At 38.5% G+C, this 20,165-nt stretch overlaps 1 non-coding gene across 1 annotated transcript; it reads right to left on the bottom strand.

Annotated features, from left to right (window-relative positions):
• Positions 1-4,674: 4,674 nt before the first annotated feature.
• On the bottom strand, positions 4,675-4,781 carry LOC126033001 (U6 spliceosomal RNA). Its single transcript, XR_007504159.1, has one exon. It is a non-coding gene; the product is annotated as a U6 spliceosomal RNA (small nuclear RNA).
• Positions 4,782-20,165: the final 15,384 nt, after the last annotated feature.

Genomic DNA, 20,165 nt, shown 5'->3' with positions numbered 1-20,165 from the left:
TTGATTGCATGTATTCATTAGCTCTGGTAGTTTCTTTTTAATGATGTTCTTGACTGTTGATTCTTTTTTTTTTTTTGAGAGGGAAAGGGAGGAGAGGGAGAAGGGGAAGAAGAAAGGAGTAAGAGGGAGAGAGGGAGGAAGAGGGAGGAGAGAGAGGGAAGAAGAGAGAGGAGGAGGAGAGGGAGAAGGAGGGAGAGGTAGGGAGAGGGAGAGAGAGAAAAGAGTGACAGGAAGAGGGAAAGAGAGGGAGAAGAGAGAGGGAAGGGGAAGAGGAGAGGGACAGGGAGGGAGAAGGGGAGGGAGAGAGGGAGGGAGGAAGAGAGGGAGGGAGAAAGAGAGAGGAAGAGAAGGATAGGGAGGGGGAGAGAGAGGGAGAGAAAGAGGGAGAGGAAGAGAGGGAAAGTAGAGAGAAAGGAAGGAGAAAAGAGACTGTTGATTCTTCCTGGAGATTTTCTTCCTGGGTCTCAGGGACTCCAATGATTCTTAAGTTGTTTCTGTTGAACTTATCATAGACTTCTATTTTCATCTGTTCCCATTCTTTGAGTAGTTTTTCCATTGTTTGATCATTTGCTTTAAGGCCTTTTTCCAATTTCTTCTGCTGTATGGAATTGTTATTCATCTCATCTTCCAGTGTACTAATTCTATCCTCAGCTGCTGTTAACCCATGGGAAAGCTCAACCATGTTTTTCTTCAATTTATCTACTGAATTTTTCAGACCTGTTATTTGACCTGAAATTTCAGTTTGGAGTTTTCTGATTTCTATCTTCATATTTTCTTGATTCTTATTAGTGTTCTCTTCTATACTTTCTTTGAGTTCTTTGAACATCTTCCATATTGCGACTCTAAACTCCTTATCTGAGAGACTGACTAGTTGGTTGGTCATGTTCAAGTCATCAGAGTTGCCATTGTCATTCTTCTCTATGTCTGGCACTGGCCTGTGTTGTTTCCCCATTGTCACAGTTGTATTGTGGGTTTTTCTACGTGCTGTGGTTGTATTCATTAGCTAAATGATGTGCATGGCCGGGAAGCGAAGTGGAGGGGCCATGCTTCTCTGGCTCCACCCTTTCTGAGCTTCTAAACTCACCTCCAGGGAAGGCTCCAGGGAAAGGCTAGCCGTTCTCAGATGAGCCACACACAGGATTTAATCAGGCCAATAATGGAGCACAGCACAGAAGACAGGCAGATAGGGGTGCTGGCATCTGAGTTCCAGCAGAGTTCAGCAGCTTTCCCTTTCTGGGCTTGTAAACTCACCTCCAGGGAAGGTGAGCAGTCTGCAGATGAGCCACACAAAGGATAAAACCAGGCCAATAATGGAGCACAGCACAGAAGACAGGCAGATAGGGGTGCTTTCATCTGAGTTCCAGCAGAGTTCAACGGCTTCTCCTTTCTGGGCATGTAAGCTCAGCTCTAGGGAAGGCTCCAGGGAAGGCAAGCTGTCTGCAGATGAGCCACACACAGGATGAAATCAGGCCGAAAATGTAACACAGCACAGAAGACAGGCAGAAAGGGTGCTGGCCTCTGAGTTCCAGTAGAGTTCAGCCTTCAGCACAGTTCTCGGTGTTATTTTTTCTTCTTGTTTCAATGGCGTTCTTTCCTTAGAAAGAGCGCAGGGCCGCGTGGCCGTGCTCTGCTGTAGCCTATTTTCAGCCCACTCCCAAGAGGTTCAAGCAACAGGACAGGAGACAGACACACATAGGCAGCACTCACAATTTCTCACAGTTGGGCCCAAAATATTGATCTTAGACCCCCAGCTAACATCATGTATGAAGGTAAAATCCAAATGGATTAAAGACCTTAATATAAGACATGATACCATAAGGTATATGGAACAGCACGTAGGTAAATCACTCCAAGACATTGAGACTAAATGCGTCTTCAAGGAGGAAACTGCACTCTCCAAACAAGTGAAAGCAGAAATTAACAGATGGGAATACATTTAGCTGAGAATCTCCTGCACCTCAAAGGAAATAGTGCCCAGGATACAACAGCTACCCACTGGGTAGTAGAAACTATTCACCCAGTACTCATCAGATAAGGGGCTAACATCCAAAATATACAAGGCACTGACGGAACTTTACTAAAAAAAAAACATCTAATCTCATCAAAAAATGGGGAGAAGAAAGGGACAGACAATTTAACGAAAAAATATTAACTATTTTCTGGCTTCAGCTATGCTAGTCACGTTAGCAGTTTTACCACTCATAATTAAATAGAATGTCTCAAGTACTTCAAAAAAAGAATAATAGCTAGAGTAAGGTCATGTCAAATTCTTCAATAGTTCTACAATACCATCTATACTTATACTTGCATTTGTCCAGATCCCACATTTAATTTAAAATTTAAAATTATGCTTTTACCAATAAGTGAAAAGAACTCAATCTTAAAATACAAAGTGACTGAGAAGTGACAGTAACTATTGAAAGTTGAGAGACTGACACTTGATGAACTATAAGAACCAAAGAATTTTCTTTCAGTGGAAGGTTGGTGCAGGTCACATACAAATCGTAATTGATCTTTCGCTAATAAAAGAAAACACACATAAATTGTATTCTTATGTAATGGGCAAAAATGTTTGTATTTTTTATGAAAGATAAGAGCCACGTTTCAAGTGGTAAGTTGTAGCAGGTCACAGGCTCAAAGCTTATTACTTTTCTCCTTAAAGAAAAGAAAGAAAAAAACGGGAGAAGTAGACTCTGTGACTAGGGCAATTGATGCTTCAAAGAACATCCTTAGCTAGTCATGGATAACATGTTATAAACTTATGTGCAAGCTCAAAACCAAAGTTCTACAGAAAATTGTGTTATCAAGAGCTGCATAGTTCTAATCTTATTATAAAGGTGACTATAAATAAAACTAGCAGGGATAAGAAACCCAAGTCATTTTATTACAATTTGTACATGGGATATTTGGTTAATGTTAATCATTTTTATTATTCTGAAGAATATGTAATATTTAGGCTTTAAATCAGGCAGAACTGTCTTTAGTGATTATATAGAACAGAGAAAGAAAATCTGCTCTAATGAGCAGGAGAGGATGAATTTATGTCCAGGCAAAAATTATAGCAACCAAACTGCATGAGTAGGGTGCTGAGTGTTTTAAGTCAATTTGTAGTTGGCCAAGGTGCCTGGTGCAGGGATGGATGGAGTAGTGGGACTGATTAAGCTGGCACTATTCTTGCTAAGCCATAAATTCTAATGGGGCTGTTGTTAGCTCTGAGGAAGGAGCACCTTTTCCTGACACTCACAAAGGTGACTTTTGGAAGCCAGGCTTTAAATATGATGCTTTGTGTGTTCTAGGACACACACTGGTATTGGAGTATAACAGTGCAAATTGTCTGTAAGGAAATTCATAAAAATATACAAGTCTGAGGTCGAAGGGATAGCACAGTGGGTAGGACATTTGCATGTAGCAAACCTGGGTTTGATCTTTAGCATCTCATATGAACCCCAGAGCCTGCCAGGAGTGATTTCTGAGAGCAAAGCTGAGAGTCACAGATAAGCATTGCAGGATGTGTCCCCCCCCCCAAAAAAAATAGATGTAAAAATTTTAACATGTTCCAAAATCATTGGATCCTTCCAATTCCCATCTTGTGGAATTTAAGATAAATTGGTGGTGGTTCTTATTTTATATTTTGAGATTTTATTTTGACTTGTTTTGGCGTCACACTTGATGGTGCCCATGGCTTATGCCTACCTCTGTGCTCAGACATTGCTCCTGCTGATGTTTTTGAACTGGAAATCAAACCAGGTTGCTACGTGTTAGTCAATCTGTCTCTCTGTGCCCTGTTCTTAATTTTTTAATTATTATGATTATAATCTGGTAACATTAGGTAAATTGTGCTAATGTATATGGTGATGATTTATATGATGTATCTATAAAAGTTTTTTAACTCCATGGGCTAGAAAGATAGTGCAGCAGGTACGGCACATCCCTGCACACTGCAGAATTAATCCCTGAATGCAGAGCATCACTAGGTATGACCCCCAAAAACACAAAAGTGTTTTAAACTCATCCCCTCAAAATACACATTCTAATTACTTTCCTCTTGAATATTAGAAAGATACATACATATGTTTGAAATTAAGAATTATATTATAAACATGTATTAAATTTGAGCATTTACTATTACTTAATTCAAAGTAATTTACAATTATTAAGCATAATGTACTGCTGGTAAAATTTTTATATAATTATAAATAGACAGGAGAGCTAAGCCAACTCTACTTATGACTGGCATAGGTTAAAGTGTCTTTTATTTCTAATTTTAATTTAATTTTAATTTTTCTTCAGGAGTAAATTTTATTTTTCCTTCTCTATTTTGTTACTCTATTCTTTTATTCTCTTCTTGTTTCCTGATGTAAGCTAAATTTCATTAACTTCCTTCATAGTACTGCTTTTGCTAAGCAGTTCTAAATGTCCCACATGTTCTAGGAGCTAGTATATTGATTTTCCATTATTTACACATATTAATTTTTTCTTCTATTTCTTTATTGACCCATCAATTACTCATTAGCATTTTGTTTATTCCCCAGATGTTTGAGTTTCTTTGAGCTTTCTACTTATGGTAAATTTATACTTTAATAGCAGAGTGATCTGAAAATATATGATTTAAATCTTCATATATTGTGGTTTATAATAAAGAATATTTCGTATGTGATTTTCTTTTCTTCTTTTTTAAATATTGAATGCTTCACGAATTTGCATGTCATCCTTGCTCAGGGGCCATGCTAATCTTCTCTGTATTGTTCCAATTTTAGTATATATGCTGCCGAAGCGAGCACTCGTATGCGATTTTCTTAAAGAGAACTGGTTTATTAAGCCTAGTTCTTCAAACTACTCATTTAAGGTAGTTTCTTGATAATTTTCTGACTGGTTGATCTGTCTATTGGTGAAAATGGAGCTACTATTGTGTTGCTGTCACTATCAGAAATCATCTGAGCAATTTATTTCCTTTTATATTTTGATTATATACATGATTATATACATGCCTTCTGAAACTGCTTGATCATATGTTAATGGGTATTAAGACTATTTGGTCTTTTATTTAGCATAATGTCCATCTGCTTCTTCTTGCCTCTATTAGTTATAAATCTACTCCTTTAGTATTTTTTTTATAATTGGTCCACTATCTGCTTAGGCTACCTTCTGATCATCTTTTAACAATAACTTTTTATTAAGATAAATTTGTTCACTGAATTTCAGTTGAATCTTTTGTAAGTAGCAGAAGATCAGATTTTTATTTCCTGATGCATCTATGTCTTTTTTTTTGGGGGGGGGGGGAGGTTTGGCTCACACCCAGCGGCGCTCAGAGGTTACTACTGGCTCTGTGCTCAAAAATCGTTCCTGGCAGGCTAGAGGACCTTATAGGATGCCAGGATGTGACCCACAATCTGTCCTTATTGTTTGCATGCAAGGCTAATGCCCTACTGCTGTGCTATATCTCCAGATCCTGCATCTATGTCTTTTTTTGGGGGGGGGTCACACGCAGCGGTGCTCAGGGGTTACTCCTGGCTGTCTGCTCAGAAATAGCTCCTAGCAGGCACGGGGGACCATATGGGACACCAGGATTCGAACCAACCACCTTTGGTCCTGGATCGGCTGCTTGCAAGGCAAACACCACTGTGCTATCTCTCCGGGCCCCATGCATCTATGTCTTAATTGGTGAGTTTATATCATGGTCATTTGGGGAAATAACATAAAACATTATCATTTTTCTGTGTGGATTCTGGGAGTTTTTATAGTTGTTCATGTATCTTTGACCATTTCTTATTAACTTCTCTTGACTTTAATATCGACCTGTTGTATATAAGATCCATTTCTACCTCCAGTGTTGATGTAACAGTAATTAGACTTGGACATGCCCCTTGGACACCACCCTGTAATGGCGGTTGGACTGTACACCTCCTTAGGATTGGGCCTGAATATGCCCCTGGACACACCCTCCTGTAATTGTAGGCACTTCAGGAGAAAAAGATAGACAGTTGGAGGGGTTATCCAGGGAACAGATGGGAGCAAAACCTGCCTACCCATGGTGGATCGCCTGAAGGCCCAGATACCACCCCCAGAAGCTGCCACTTCATATCTATCTATCTGTTTCTCTCTCCAATCTGGCTCTAGAAGCCTCCGTTGGTGCTTTCTAGCCAGTGAATTACATCTTCCAATATCTCTCTCAGAAACCCCTGGGCAGCTGCAGACTTTAGACTGCAGACTGGGAATAAAAGGAAACTTAGTTTTGCAGCTAATTGCAGTAACTTGCAGCTTTGCAGCTAACTGCAATAATTTGCACTTTGGTTTGTTTCTTCTAAGAATTTTTATTTTGAGGTGCTTAACTTTATTTTCCAGCATAAATTTAATCAAGTAAATATTTAATTCAAGTAAATCTTAATCCCATGATGAGTTTCCTTACTTCCATTATGTGAATTTAAAAAACAATCTTAATACTTCAAAATGGGATTTCTCTTTTTCTGTTATTGTTTGGATTGCTTTCTCTACCTTATCCTCAAACTCACTGATTTACTCTTCTTCAATTTATGTCATTCAGCTGTAAAATGTGTGTGTGTGTGTGTGTGTGTGTGTGTGTGTGTGTGTGTGTGTGTGTGTGTGTGTGCATAAACCCTCATCTTCATGAGGGCAAGCACTTTTTTTTTGGTTTTTGGGTCACACCCGGTGTCACTCAGGAGTTAGTCCTGGCTCTGTGCTCAGCAATCGCTCATGGCAAGCTGAGGAGACCATATGGGATGCTGGGATTAGAACCACCATCTGTCCTGGATCAGCTGCTGCTTGCAAGGCAAGCACCCTGTGGCTGTGCTATCTCTTGGGCCCCAGGGCAAGCATTTTTAATTGCAGTTATCGCATTCTTTATCTCAATAATTTATTTTAAATTAATCTTACACTTTTTATCTTGTTTCAGTCTTCCACTGATTTTTGTCTTTTTTTTTCCTTTGGATGTTTCGGTCACACCCAGCAGCACTCAGGAGTTACTCCTGGCTCTGTGCTCAGAAATCGCCTATGGCAGGCTCTGGGGACCATCTGGGTTGCTGGGAATCAAACCGAGATCTGTTTGGGTTGGCCCTCATGCAAGGCAAATGCCCTACCACTGTGCTATTGCTCTGGCTCTCATTTTTGTCACTTCTATAAATATCAAAGGATAGTTTGGGGGCCCCAAAGGTGGGGCAAGCAGTAAAGCATTTGCCTTGCACGTGCTAATCTAGGGTGAGCCAGTTTGATCCCCTGGCGTCCCATGTGGTCCCCCTAACCCAGAAGCAATCTCTGGGCGCATAGCCAGGAATAACCCCTGAGCACCACTGGGTGTGGTTCAAAAAAGCATAAATAAATAAATAAATAAATAAATAAATAAATAAATAAATAAATAAATAAATAAATAAATAAAGGATAGTTTTTGCCAAATCTTTTAGAAACTTAGGAAGCTTTGCTACACTTGGTTCTTCCTAGGCTTTTTTGTTACCTATTTGTGCAAATGGGTTCCTCTGTTTTTTTATATTACATTCTTTGCTTTAGGAAGGCTGGTAGTAGTTGCTTGTGATCAAGCATGGTTGGGCAATCTTTAAGATTGACCGTTGCTAATTCTAAGCAATGACTGTAGCTTTGACTTTGTGTAGGTCTGTGTGACTGCTCACTTAATGTGTTGCCACAAGTGCTCTGTAGCAACTATAGTAGTGCCATACTTGACTAGGTTCTGATGGTGGCCTACGATTAATATGACCACTCCAGCTCTTTTAGGGACTTGTTTGCTAAAATGAGTGCCTCCAACCTTTGATTTTGAGTCTATGATTGTTCTTATGATTCAGATGTGTTTCTTATTGGCAGCAGAATGTTGTTTTCCACTCTGATCCATTTTGCCACTCTGTATCTCTTATCTGGTGCATTTAGCCCATTAATGTTGAGGGAGATCATTGTCATAGAATTTAGTGTCATCTTCATGTAGAAGTTTGGTGGGTCTGTTGGTCTGTCTCGTCTTAAAGTAGAACTTTGTTTTTCTTTTAAGGCTAGTTTTAGTCTGTAAAGTTATTAGTCTGTAAAGCTGTTATTTACCAGTGAAGCCAAAGCATTCATTATATTGAGTCATCACTATATCTCACCATGACCTTATGGCCTTGAGGGTTTCTTGTGGCAGGTCTGCTGTAAATCTTAAAGATATTACTTTAAATGTAATTTCCATTTTTGATCTTGCTGCTTTCAGCATTTTATTCTTATCTGTGGAATTTCTCATCGTGAGTAGGATGTGTCAGAGTGCTTTTCTTTGGATCTCTTTTAGCTGGTACTCTTGGAGCATGCAAGATTTGGTTGCATGCAGTCTTTAGTTCTGGGAGTTTCTCTGCAATGATATGCTTCTCTGTTGACTCTTACTGAAAGTTTTTTTCCTAGATCTCTGGGACTCCAATGATTCTTATGTTGTTTCTATTGAGTTTATCAAAGAGTTATCTTTTCAACTGTTCACATACTTTGGGGATTTTTTTTCCATTGTCTGATGATTTGCTTTAAGGCTCTTTTCCAATCTCTTCTGTTGTATGAAGTTGTTAAGCATCACATCTTCCATCTCACTGATTTAGTCGTCAGTCACTGTTACTCTGTTGAAGAGGTTTTCATTCTGCCTACCAAGTTTTTCAAGTTTGGCGTTCTTCATTTTTATTTTCCTATCCTCTTGATTCTTATTTTTGGCTCATTCCGCTTGATCTATGCTTTCTTTGAGTTCTATGAACATCCTCCATATTTCTTCTCTAAACGCCTTATCTGAGAGGTTAAATAAGGTGTTGATGCATTTTTTTTTTTTTGTCTTTAGAGCTGCCATCTTCATTCTCTCTGTATGGTGCTGGCCTGGATTATTTCCCATTGTGACTCTTGTAGTTTGGTGTTTTTGCTGGAATTCACTGGCTAGGAGATGTGTACAGACACAAAGCAAAGCAGATAGCCAGGATCCTCTGGCTCTGCTCTTCGTGGGCAGGGACAGTTCACCTCTTTTGTTGTGCCCCTGGGAGCTGTTCTGGCTGCGTGGTTTTTGGCTGCCATAAGCAGCAGAGCAAAGGCTGTTCAGAATGTGACAAAGCACTGAGCAGGGATCACACTCTTCCTTCATGGTTTGAGATAGTTCACCTCTGTCGCCATGCCCTCAGGAGCTGTGCTGGTTGGGATGGATTACAGCCACCACACATAGCAAGCAGAGGAGGTTCAAAATGTCTCCCATGTGCCAAAGTGCACGATGGAATACTATGCAAAAAAACGAAGTTAAAAAATTTTCCAAAAATGGAAAATATTAGGCTGAGTGCAATAGCCATATGGGAGAGAAACAGACACAGAATAGTCTCTCTCATATGTGGGATTTAAGAAAAATAAAGGACAGTATAGTAATAATATCTGGAGACAATAGAGATGAGGGCTGAAAGGATTGGCCCACTTTTAAGTGTGTTTCCTGCAGGCAGAAGGTATCTTAGTTTTATTTCCTGGTCCAACCTGCTACTCTGTGCCTTTTAATGGGAGAGTTTAGTCTATTGACATTTAAGGAAACTATTGACCAAAATGGCTGTTGTGCCATTACATTATATAGTGTTGTTTAGTTTGTGTAAATGTCTTTGAGTAGCTCATTTAGAGTCGGTTTGGTTAATGCAAATATTATAAGTACCTTTTCTCCCAGAATGATTTTAATTCTTCCTCCCATATAAATGAGTTTTTTGGGGTAGTGGATTCCAAGTTGAAAGTTTTGTTCATTCATTAGTTTCAGTATGGCATTCCACTCTGTTTTTGCCTGGATCATTTCAAATGGAAAATCTGGTTTGATTCTTATGTTATTTCCTTTATATGTGAGGTTTTTCTTCTCTTGTAATGCTTTAAAGAGTCCATCTCTCTCTTGGTTTTTTTGTTTGTTTGTTTTGTCTTTTGCCATTTGGATTACTAAATGATTTAGTGTTGTTTTGTTAGGGTCTATTTTGTTTGGCACTATTTTTGACTCTTAGATTTGCAAACAAAAGTCTTTCCCATGTATAAGAAAGATCTCTGATACTATCTCACTTGCTACTTGTTCTTCTCCTATCCCTTTTTCTCCCCCCTATGGCATTCCTGTAATTTGGAGATTATTTTTGGTCTTTATTTATTAAGTACTTTACATTTTCTTCCAATGTATTGTATCTCCTTTTTTTTTTTTGACTTCTTTATCATTGCTAGCTTGTAATTTGTCTTCAAGTTTGTTTATGCAATTTCACCTGTGTAATTCTACTATTATGGCTTGCTAATATGTTTTTAGTTCTTTCAGTTCCATTTGTATAAATTATCTCATCTTCTGAAAGAGTTCTTTGAGTTGGTTTAATTGTTCATCTACAGATTTCTTATTTTTACAGGCTAGTGAATTCTTGATTTTCATTGATAAACCATTAAGTGTTGAATTAATTAATCACTTAATTAATTAAGTGTTGAATTAAGGTCCTCATGTATAAGGCTCAGTTGTTTGAGTGACTTTGAAATTTGCCAGGATTTCTCTTTATATCCCCAGTAGTAGAAGTCTTTCTTAGCTTTCCATTGATTTTTGCATTTAGTGGTTTGGAATGCTGAAGTATTAGGGTATTTAAAATGTGATCTATTAAACTATTTGTATGAAAGGTGGCACAAGATATATCTTTTTTAGAGGTTATTTTTGTAAACAAGCAAGGTTATCTAAGTATGATATAAATATTGCAAATTAGTGTGTCTTTGTGGTTAGAGAAAAGGATGATTGATGATAAGGCAAGAGTTTCCCTGTTCTCGCCCGTGGGTCAGACGATCAGAAACAGTGCTGGAACCTGGAAGGAGACTGAGGAAAGGCCAGAAAGACAGTCCTGTTCTCATTTGGTGGGAGAAATTAGAATGGGAGGTTCCCTGTTCCTGTTCAGACACAAATCTGACTGGCCCTAGGGGTGCAGATAATCAGGAATGATCCAGAAGGAGGCTGAGCGAAGGTTAGTATAATATTTTCTTAGTATTTGGTAGTGGATGGAATGAGGGGAGGCTTCAAAATAGTGCTCAGTAAGCCCAATAAACCCACATACGATTCTTGCCAATCAGACCAGGGACTTAATGCAAGGGCCCAAGGAAATATTGTTGCTTGGCTCTTGTGATACTGGAGGGTCCCATGCCACTCCAGTGGTGCTTGGGGTCTTCACAGCTGCACCCAGTGATGCCAGTTAGACCATTTGGTAGATGAATCCTGGGCCAAGCTTTGCTATGCAGGCAGCCTAACTGCTGTACCATCTCTTAGACATTCATTACTATTTCTTTCAGCAATTAGATGCTCCAGAAAAATACATATATGAGCAAAATTTGGGGCCCTTTTTTATTTAAAGGTCACCATAACTACTTTGATAGTCAGAATAAAGCTGTGAAACTCACAGAAGCTACAATAATTCCAAAATACTTATGGAGTCCTTGACTTCTCCCCTATTCCTATGGTTCCCACTGGAGACAAAGTTATTGCTTCTTTTCTGGAATGTTGATATATCTTTTAAGGCACTTTCTTAGCTTCAGTCATTTTTAATGATTTCCTTTTATATAATGCTTACAAAATATTTTTCAACATGAATCAAATCTTGCAAAATTTTATCTATTTGCCTCTAGAGGTCAAATCTTGTACAAGTCACTTTGGCTTCACTGAACTTTACTGATTTGCTTTTTCCACACCAGAATATAAAGTTATTTCTAAACCAGTTTGCACTCCCATATTTTTTCCCAAAACAAAACAAGGTTTTGTTAATCAAATGTTTACTAAACAGGTAAATAATTTAGGTGGGTCGCCTTTTCTAAAAATTCTATGTGCAATATTGGTTATTTCCAACCACTATTTTTTGGCAATGTAGAAACACATATCATAATCTAAGGGACTTTTAAAGTCATTTACATAATTGCTTTTAGAAGTATAGATGACTAACACCCAAAATGGTTTCATAGCAACCTATAAGAAAACTCAGGGTTTTTGTTTCAAAAATAAAAATATTTATTACTACTTTTTTGTTGTTTATAGAAAACCATCCATCATGGAGTGTGTCTTGTTTTATTTCATCTCCCCTATAACTTTAGAAATGAGGATTCTTTCCTTCATTTAATGAATAGATGCTATTTTTTATACCAATCAAAGTTTGTAAACTGAAACCATGCCAGGGGTTCAAATATTCGGACCTTTTCATAGCTCCTGGCACTTTCTACTTTAGCCTGTATCTGGCTGCCAGGCAGAGGAAAAGGTTTTATTGCCTCCTTAACACCTTCTGCCTATTTGAAGCTCTTACTTCCCCCCACCCCAACCCCTGTAATTCTCTCTCCCCCTAGAGTTGCTCCTGTCCTATAAACTGAACTTGGAGTCTCTCTGTGCTTTTTGCTTTCATCATAATGGTGTCAAATTATTTCCAAAAGCTTACCCACGTTCACTGGGTGCTGATTACCCACCCAACAATTCCTAAATTTGCCCCCAGTTTATTTTAAAGGCCGTATGCTTTTATATCTAGTTTACACATATCTTAAATGTCCCCCTCTATGTCAACCTAGCACCATCTGGTTTGATTAAAATTCCCTCAGTCATTACAGTTTTCTAATTTTGTCTTTTTTACTTCATTGCATCAAATTACTTGAGTGATATAATTTTTAGTCATGTACTTTTCATAAAATGTATTCATGAGAAAAGATCTCAGCCTCTTTTTTATTTTTAAATGGAATTTCTTAGCAGTCTAATAGTTGGAGGCATTTAGTAATTTGATTGGAATGACTGTAGGATGTGTCTGAACAGACCAACATGATAGTAACGAAAATAATTCAGTAAAATATTGATTTTGTCAACATGCATATCATTAACACACACAAAATGATGAAATTAGACATCACCAGGACATTTTTTATTGAGTACATACATCACCCCCCCCCCTATTTTTGTACTTCCAGAAGCCCTGGCAGCCAAAAAATACATACAACAAAAGCCACATAACAAAAGCAATGATGCTTGAAATTCCTGAACATCTTCATTTGTGTTTACTACTGGCATCCCTGTAGAAGCCCACAAATCTAGATGCCAATGTTTATTTGAGACTACCTAAGGTTGGTAAACAAAAAGAACAACAAAATTATCAACTAGCAACCAGAGTTTACTAAATTTGACAAGGACTTAGTTACCATAGTGTGAAATATAGTACTCTTCAAAGATTTTCTTACTATACTCTTCTTTTTTTCTTTCCTCTTTTTTTTTAAATAATTTCTCTTCCACTTACCTGGAAGAATATATTATGAAAGGGCTGGAGTGATAACACAGTGGCTAGTTAGTTCGCTTTTTACATGGCTGACCAGGGTTCAATCCCTGGCATCTGATATGGCTCCCTGAACTTTCCTGGAATAATATGAGTGCATAGCCAGGAGTAACCCCTGAGCACTTCTGGATGTTGCCCAAAATCAAACAAAAATTAACTATTATGATCATCTATGTCAATTATGTGATACATAGTCTATAAATAAATTATAAAAATAGTAATGGAATTAATAAGTGGATAATAAAATTAGAAAATTACAATTATACACTATTTTAATGCAAAAATCATCAAGAGGTATCTAATCTAGTTGGGAAAATTACAATAGGAAACAAAATATTTGAAACATCTGAAACTATCTCCTCACATGATATTTGTTAAATAATAAAGAAATGGGCTGGTATGATAGTATGGCTGGTAAGGCACAGAGCCAACACCTGTATGACCCATGGCATATATAGTTCCCTGAGCCCCATCAGGAGTGATTTCTGAATGCAGAGCACAGAGTAAGCCCTTCTTCACATGTGAACCAAAACAAAAATCACAATAAAAGGAAGAATGAAAAATAGAGACACTATTGTAAAGATACTACCTTACCCAAATAAACAGTTATCATCACTCATAAGTTATGTTGTCATTAGTAAATTCTGACATGATCCCCTAGAAAGTCACAATATGTCATCCTAGAGTGTCCTTGCCATAACTTCAAAAAACCTCTAAATGAGTATCAGATCAGGCAGGAGAAATTGGGGCTGCTGACAGAAAGGGGACTATAAAAGGTTGTATTTTCAATAGAGTTCCACAACTAAATACTATACATATATTGGTATTTTAAGTAAGGAGATTGGATTTTTATCCATCAAGCTCCAAAAGAAAATAATGGCTGCTGATGCTTCCCAGGTACTTTGGTCCTGATTGATACCTCTGTGGCCTTCTCAGAAGGCAAAAGGGTAGATCCTTCTTTCTGCATGAAAAACAGCAGTCCAGCATCTACACCCTCCAACAGAAATGTTATAGCTCCAAAACTGAAAACAAATAATATGAGCAGCTATATCCTCTTAGGTGAAATTGGACTGCAAAGCAGAAAATGTTGTGTCTTTTCTTTCAACTGTGTTTGAGCCACGCCTCCTGCACCCAATCTGCCATCAGAAAACTCAGAAGTCCCCACCCACTGCAGACATCTTCCCAGCAAGAAAACAACCCAGCTCTTCCACCAAACTCCAAAACAAACAAACAAACAAACAAACAAAAAAACAAAAAAAAACCCTATAATAATGGCCACTTAGTTTGGTCCTGGCTGATGCCTCTGTGGCATTTTTAGAAAGGGGGTGTGTGCAGATTACTTTTATGCATGAACTACAACAGCCCAAATCCACCTCCTTTACCGTCCAACAAAAATGGTCCAGAGCATGGTTTAACCTTCTCAAATCTCCAAGCCACCAAATAAATGATTTAGGTCTATAAAAGCAAGACTGTATGTCCACTGACATCTCACTATTTTATAGTACTATCAGCCCAATATTAACACAGGAAATCTAATGGAAAATTGACATAGTAATCTACCAAGCTGAGTAAGTATAAATAGTAACTAACAATAGACTCAACTATTATTAATTATAGCCTAGTAAATCATTAGACACTGACTTTAGTAACATTGAGGAGAGATATAACAATCATTTCAACTGACCTGTATTGATTTAAGTTTTCATGATACCATTTTTCTTATTATTGTAACAAGCAGTATGAAACAAATGAGTGTCTGTATGGAGGCAGACATGGTGGGGGTAGGAAATTAGGGACACTGTTGAAGAAAAGTTCACACTGGTTGTGGGATTAGTGTTTGAACATCTAATGATTAAAATGACAATATTATGAACAATTTGAAAAATCATGGAGCTATAAAAAAATTTTAATTATATACAAAGAGAAAAAAGAAGCATTAGATCAGGGACACAAATATTGTACAGGTAGTGGAGCTCATGCATCACAAATGAGGCCCTGAGTTTAATCCCAGCACTGTGTATTGGGTGTAGCCTTGCAAGTACCTGACACCACTGAGAATGGCTGCTGTTGTTTTGGTTGATCTAACTTTGACTTTGATAGTTTCAACAGAGGCCATCTCACACTTGGTACACAGACAGAATTCTGGCATTAACATTCTAAGAAATAAATTTTATTCCAGCTCTTATTGTCCAGCTCTTATGTTTTGGTTGATATTTTATCATTACAATACTATTATTGATGGTTTCTCATGCACACAATTCCAATGCCACACCCATCACTGTTGTACCCACAATTTATCCCCAAAGAAACTAAGGCACTTCCCTCTCAGCATCCCCTTAATTCAATGGTGTGGGCCAGTTCTAACAATGTATTGCCTGTGTTGCTTACTTTGCTGTGTACCTTTCAGTCCCACATATGAGAGATCATACTGTATCTATCCCTTTCCTTCTGACTAACTTCATTCAACATGATATCCTCTAGTTTCATTTATATCGCTGTCAATTGCATGATTTTGTTCTTTCCTGGTAAACTAATGCACTTTTTTTTTTCATTCTGGAGGTCACATTGGCAATACTTGAAACTGCACTCAGAGATTATCGCCCTCTCTAAAGAATGCCAGGGATCAAACCCATATCTACTGGGTGCAGAGCCCAACCCACTGTATTCTCATTCCAGGACCCTTTACTGCTTTTTATTTTTTTTAATTTTGATTTAAAAAATTTATTTACAAAAGTTTTGTAAAGTATTAGGAATGCAATATTTCAACATCAATCCCACCATCAGTGTCAACTTTCCTTCACCAGTGCTCCCATGCTCCCTTCCACCCCTTTCTCCTATTTAGCCCTTTTATAGACAGTTCCTGAGACTGGACTGTTACTTCAGCATAGATGAATATCAGAGAATTTTTTTGATAAAATAGGACTCATGGGGGGTCTATTTGCTAGCTTGTAATCCAAAGTACCTGTAGATACAGTATTAAGACTCACATCATTTCTGAATTCTTGTCCATCTTCACCCTTAATTTCTCCTTCCCTTATAGTTAAGAGCCCTCCTTTTTCAAATAAATAAATTTTATATTATTATTATTATTATTTTGGTTTTAGTACCACACCCATCAATACTCAAACTTACTCCCAACTCCTGGCAAGGTTTGAGGGATCACATGGGGTGTTGGGGATTGAAAGCTGCATGCAAGACAGGTATCATACCCACTTTATTTCAGTTTCTATACCAAACTGACTTTCAAAAGCAGAAATCTAGGGGCTGGAGAGATAGGACAGCAGGTAAGGTGATTGTTTTGCGAATGGCTAACCTTGGTTCCATGCCTGGTACTTTATATGGTCCCTTGAGTACCATAGGATCTAGTATAAAAACAAACAAAGAAACAAAAAAAACCGTCAAATTGGTGGGAGAAGAATTGCATAGGGAAGGTGCTAGACTCATAGAAACACATCTATATACATTATTGTATTTAACTTTTTAGGTAGGTGGCCTGACAAGGTTATTTGTTCTGTATTGCAATGAAGACATTGAGAGACTGCGATACAAAGTTTTTGGTCAGAGGAGCAAATGAAAAGTGGGGTCTAACTTCTCTGAGGATGACAGAAGTATGGCTAACAAACACATGAAAACATGCTCACCTTCACTCATCATCAGAGAGATCCAAATCAAGACAACAATGAGATACCACCTTACACCAGTGAGGATGGCTCACATCAAAAATACTGAGAACAATCTTTGTTGGCGTGGATGCGGTATGAAGGGAACTCTCATCCACTGCTGGTGGGAATGCCCCCTAGTCCAACATCTATGGAGAACAGTCTGGAGAGTACTCAAAGAACTCAGAATTGAGCTCCCTTTTGACCCAGCAATTGCACTCCTAGGTATATACCCCCAAGTTGGAAGAACATTCATTCCAAAATACGTGTGCACCCCACTATTTATCGCAGCACTCAGTATAATAGCCAAATCTTGGAACAAACCGCGATGTCCAACAACAGATGAATGGATCATTAAGATGTGGTATCTATACACAATGGAATATTACATGGCAGTCAGAAATGATACAATCACAGATTTTGCAGCAACGTGGATGGACTTAGATCATGTTATGTTAAACGAAGTAAGTCAGAAGACAAAAGATAAACACAGAATGGTAGCACTATTCTGAAGCACATAGAACATACATCTCAATCACAACTAATACTTAACAATCAAATAACAGGGTCTAACAGGGTAGAAACTCCAACCACTGTAATAGTCAACATATACCTCGGAACAGTGCCCAAAACACATGAAAAAGGAACAACACAAACTCGCGACTACACATTATACCACAAAGAAAACAGCAACACCAGAACAGCAGCATAGAGAGAACAGGTACGTAATTAACCTTCTACAATAATGGCCCATAATAATCATGTAGAGATTGTATACAGGAACACAGGTAAAGAATACCAAGGCAAACCACTGGCTCCAATGGAAACATCCCATAAAACTACGTATTAATGCCTCTATCTTACTATATTTAAAATAACCTCTCAGCTTTTCTGTCCACAGGCGTTCTTGGATACAAAGGGCGGACAAGCTAAGATGGCAACTCGGGATACCACACGAGATACCATACCCAGTTTGCACTACGAGTTGGCCCTGAGAAAACTCTTTAACATACACTTTATCCCTAGGTTTACCTTCTTTTAGGGTTTCAAGCACGTGACCAGTCAGACCACCGAAGCAGTAACAGCGACGTACAGACCCAAACTACATGCTCTATTCACTGAACACATTCAAGCAAACCAGCAGTCCCTTGCTATTTTCTCCTCTCTTCTCACCACTTTCTTGGTTATTTTTTTCTTTTCTATTCTTTTCTTTACTTTCTATCCTTTCTCTTCTCCCTTTCTTTCTAATGTATTTTTCTCTTTTCTCCCTCCCTACCCCTTCCATACACCTTACCCTTTCCCCCCTCTGGAACTATCCCTCCACCCCTCAATCCCATCCAGACCTCCCTCTATATTAAAACACTTCACCCTCAGTCCTTAATCTATTAGGCAACAAGATCGACCTCCTACCCCAACGAACCAGTACCCAGCACCCAAGAGAAGGGACACCCAGTCAAACCCACACCTCGTTCCGGGCAAGAAAAGACAGCCAACTCCCCTGCGGACTCATGCTGCGAGGCCCTTCCTACCAACTCCCCCTAACATGGACTGTTTCTTGAAACCGGACCTAGGTCCAAAAGTATCCCCAATGCAAGAACTCTTCCAAGACCTCCCTGCCACAAATTTTTACCAACCTGAAGAAGGTCAGGGGGTGTGATTGGAAGATGCCTGGGAACCCACACATCACAAGAAAACCCCAAAAGACAATGGGAAAAACTGTACTTCCAACATAGGCATAAGACCTGTAATACACCACTTCGTTATCTGCTCTCCCCCAAATGTAAGGTAGTCTTTTGCACCACTTTGGTCCTTTAAAAACTTCGCTAACTCATTTTCATTCTTTTTTTTTTTCCTCTTAAATTTATTTATTTATTTTTTAAATGTTGGTCCTATATATACATTTGTGAGCACATACGTTTTTATTTATTTTATTTTATTATTATTATTATTATTATTATATTTTTTTTATCATTTTTGGGTATGTGACCTGTGTCTGTTATCCCCTCTGTCCACCCCCAACCACACCGACAATACAATGTGGCTCCACCTCCCCCTGCAAAGACACACTAAATAATGGGGAAACCTTACATATAAAAAAAAGAGCTCTTATCTACTAGAGATGGGAACTCATAGTTGTTTACAATACAGGGCTATCTCCTACCTTGAAAATATGTCATGTGGAATCACTTAGACCTCAGATGATTAGATGCCATTCATCCAGCCTTGAACCCTGGATCCCAGACATAGAATCGGCACAGCTCTTCACAACAGCTACAGGAAACAAACTCCATCCGGAACAGCCTTAATACTGCGGGGTCAACAACAAGGACCAGCTCTAACATGATATCCTGACAAAGAGGAAAATGTGAACAACTTGACCTTAGAGCAGATTAGCCTACCTTACCAGCTAACGACAAGACAAAACCAGAAGACTCGGCACCCTTTGGTAGGTCCAAAAGCCAAGATCGTGACTTACAGATGACTGGCTACTAGAACCACGACCAGACAGTATACATCTTGGGACCAATAAAAAAGCCCTAGTTTAGGGTTTGAACTATGACTTGCACAATAAGCATTACCCCCAGACCCAAAGGTCTGACAGAGACAACTGCAACAGAATGGGCCTTCTGGAAGCACAAAGAAAGACGCTAACCTAGGTGCCATCCTAGGTTCAGTGCAAAGACCAAGGTCACCAACCACAGAAGATGGACTAAAACGACACTGAGGTAACAGAACCTCTAGAACCACAAAGACTGACCTCACCATAAGTCCTACCTCAGGATCTGTGCAGATACTGAGACCTCTAAACACAGAGCTCTGAGTGTATCACCCTGGACAGAACAGAAGTCTTCCACACGCCAAAAAACACCACCAGGAGAATAAATGATCCTGAGCAAAGTCTGGAGCTGATCCCATGACAGTATACTCCAAGGACGGAGAAACCCCATATTTCTTAGGCCATGTGAATTCCTTTTCGAATGACCCCAATATTTACTGTGCCAGGGCAGAAGGGGAAAAAACAAAAATACAAAAAGCACAAAAACTTAGTATTTTATATATATGTATATATATGTGTGTGTGTGTATATATATATATACATATATATCTTTTACCTTCATTTATTATTGTTATTATTATTTTTATTTACCTATCTATTTTGGTCGATTTCTCTGTTTGGGTGTGATTATTGAAATCGTCGTCCCCAATTATACTTATTTTTTTCTATTCTTTTCTTTTC

This window comes from Suncus etruscus, chromosome 16 (genome assembly GCF_024139225.1).
Source record: "Suncus etruscus isolate mSunEtr1 chromosome 16, mSunEtr1.pri.cur, whole genome shotgun sequence".
Taxonomy (NCBI): Eukaryota; Metazoa; Chordata; class Mammalia; order Eulipotyphla; family Soricidae; genus Suncus; species Suncus etruscus.
The sequence above is the reverse complement of the archived record's forward strand: the minus strand, read 5'-3'. Positions and strand labels throughout refer to the sequence as shown.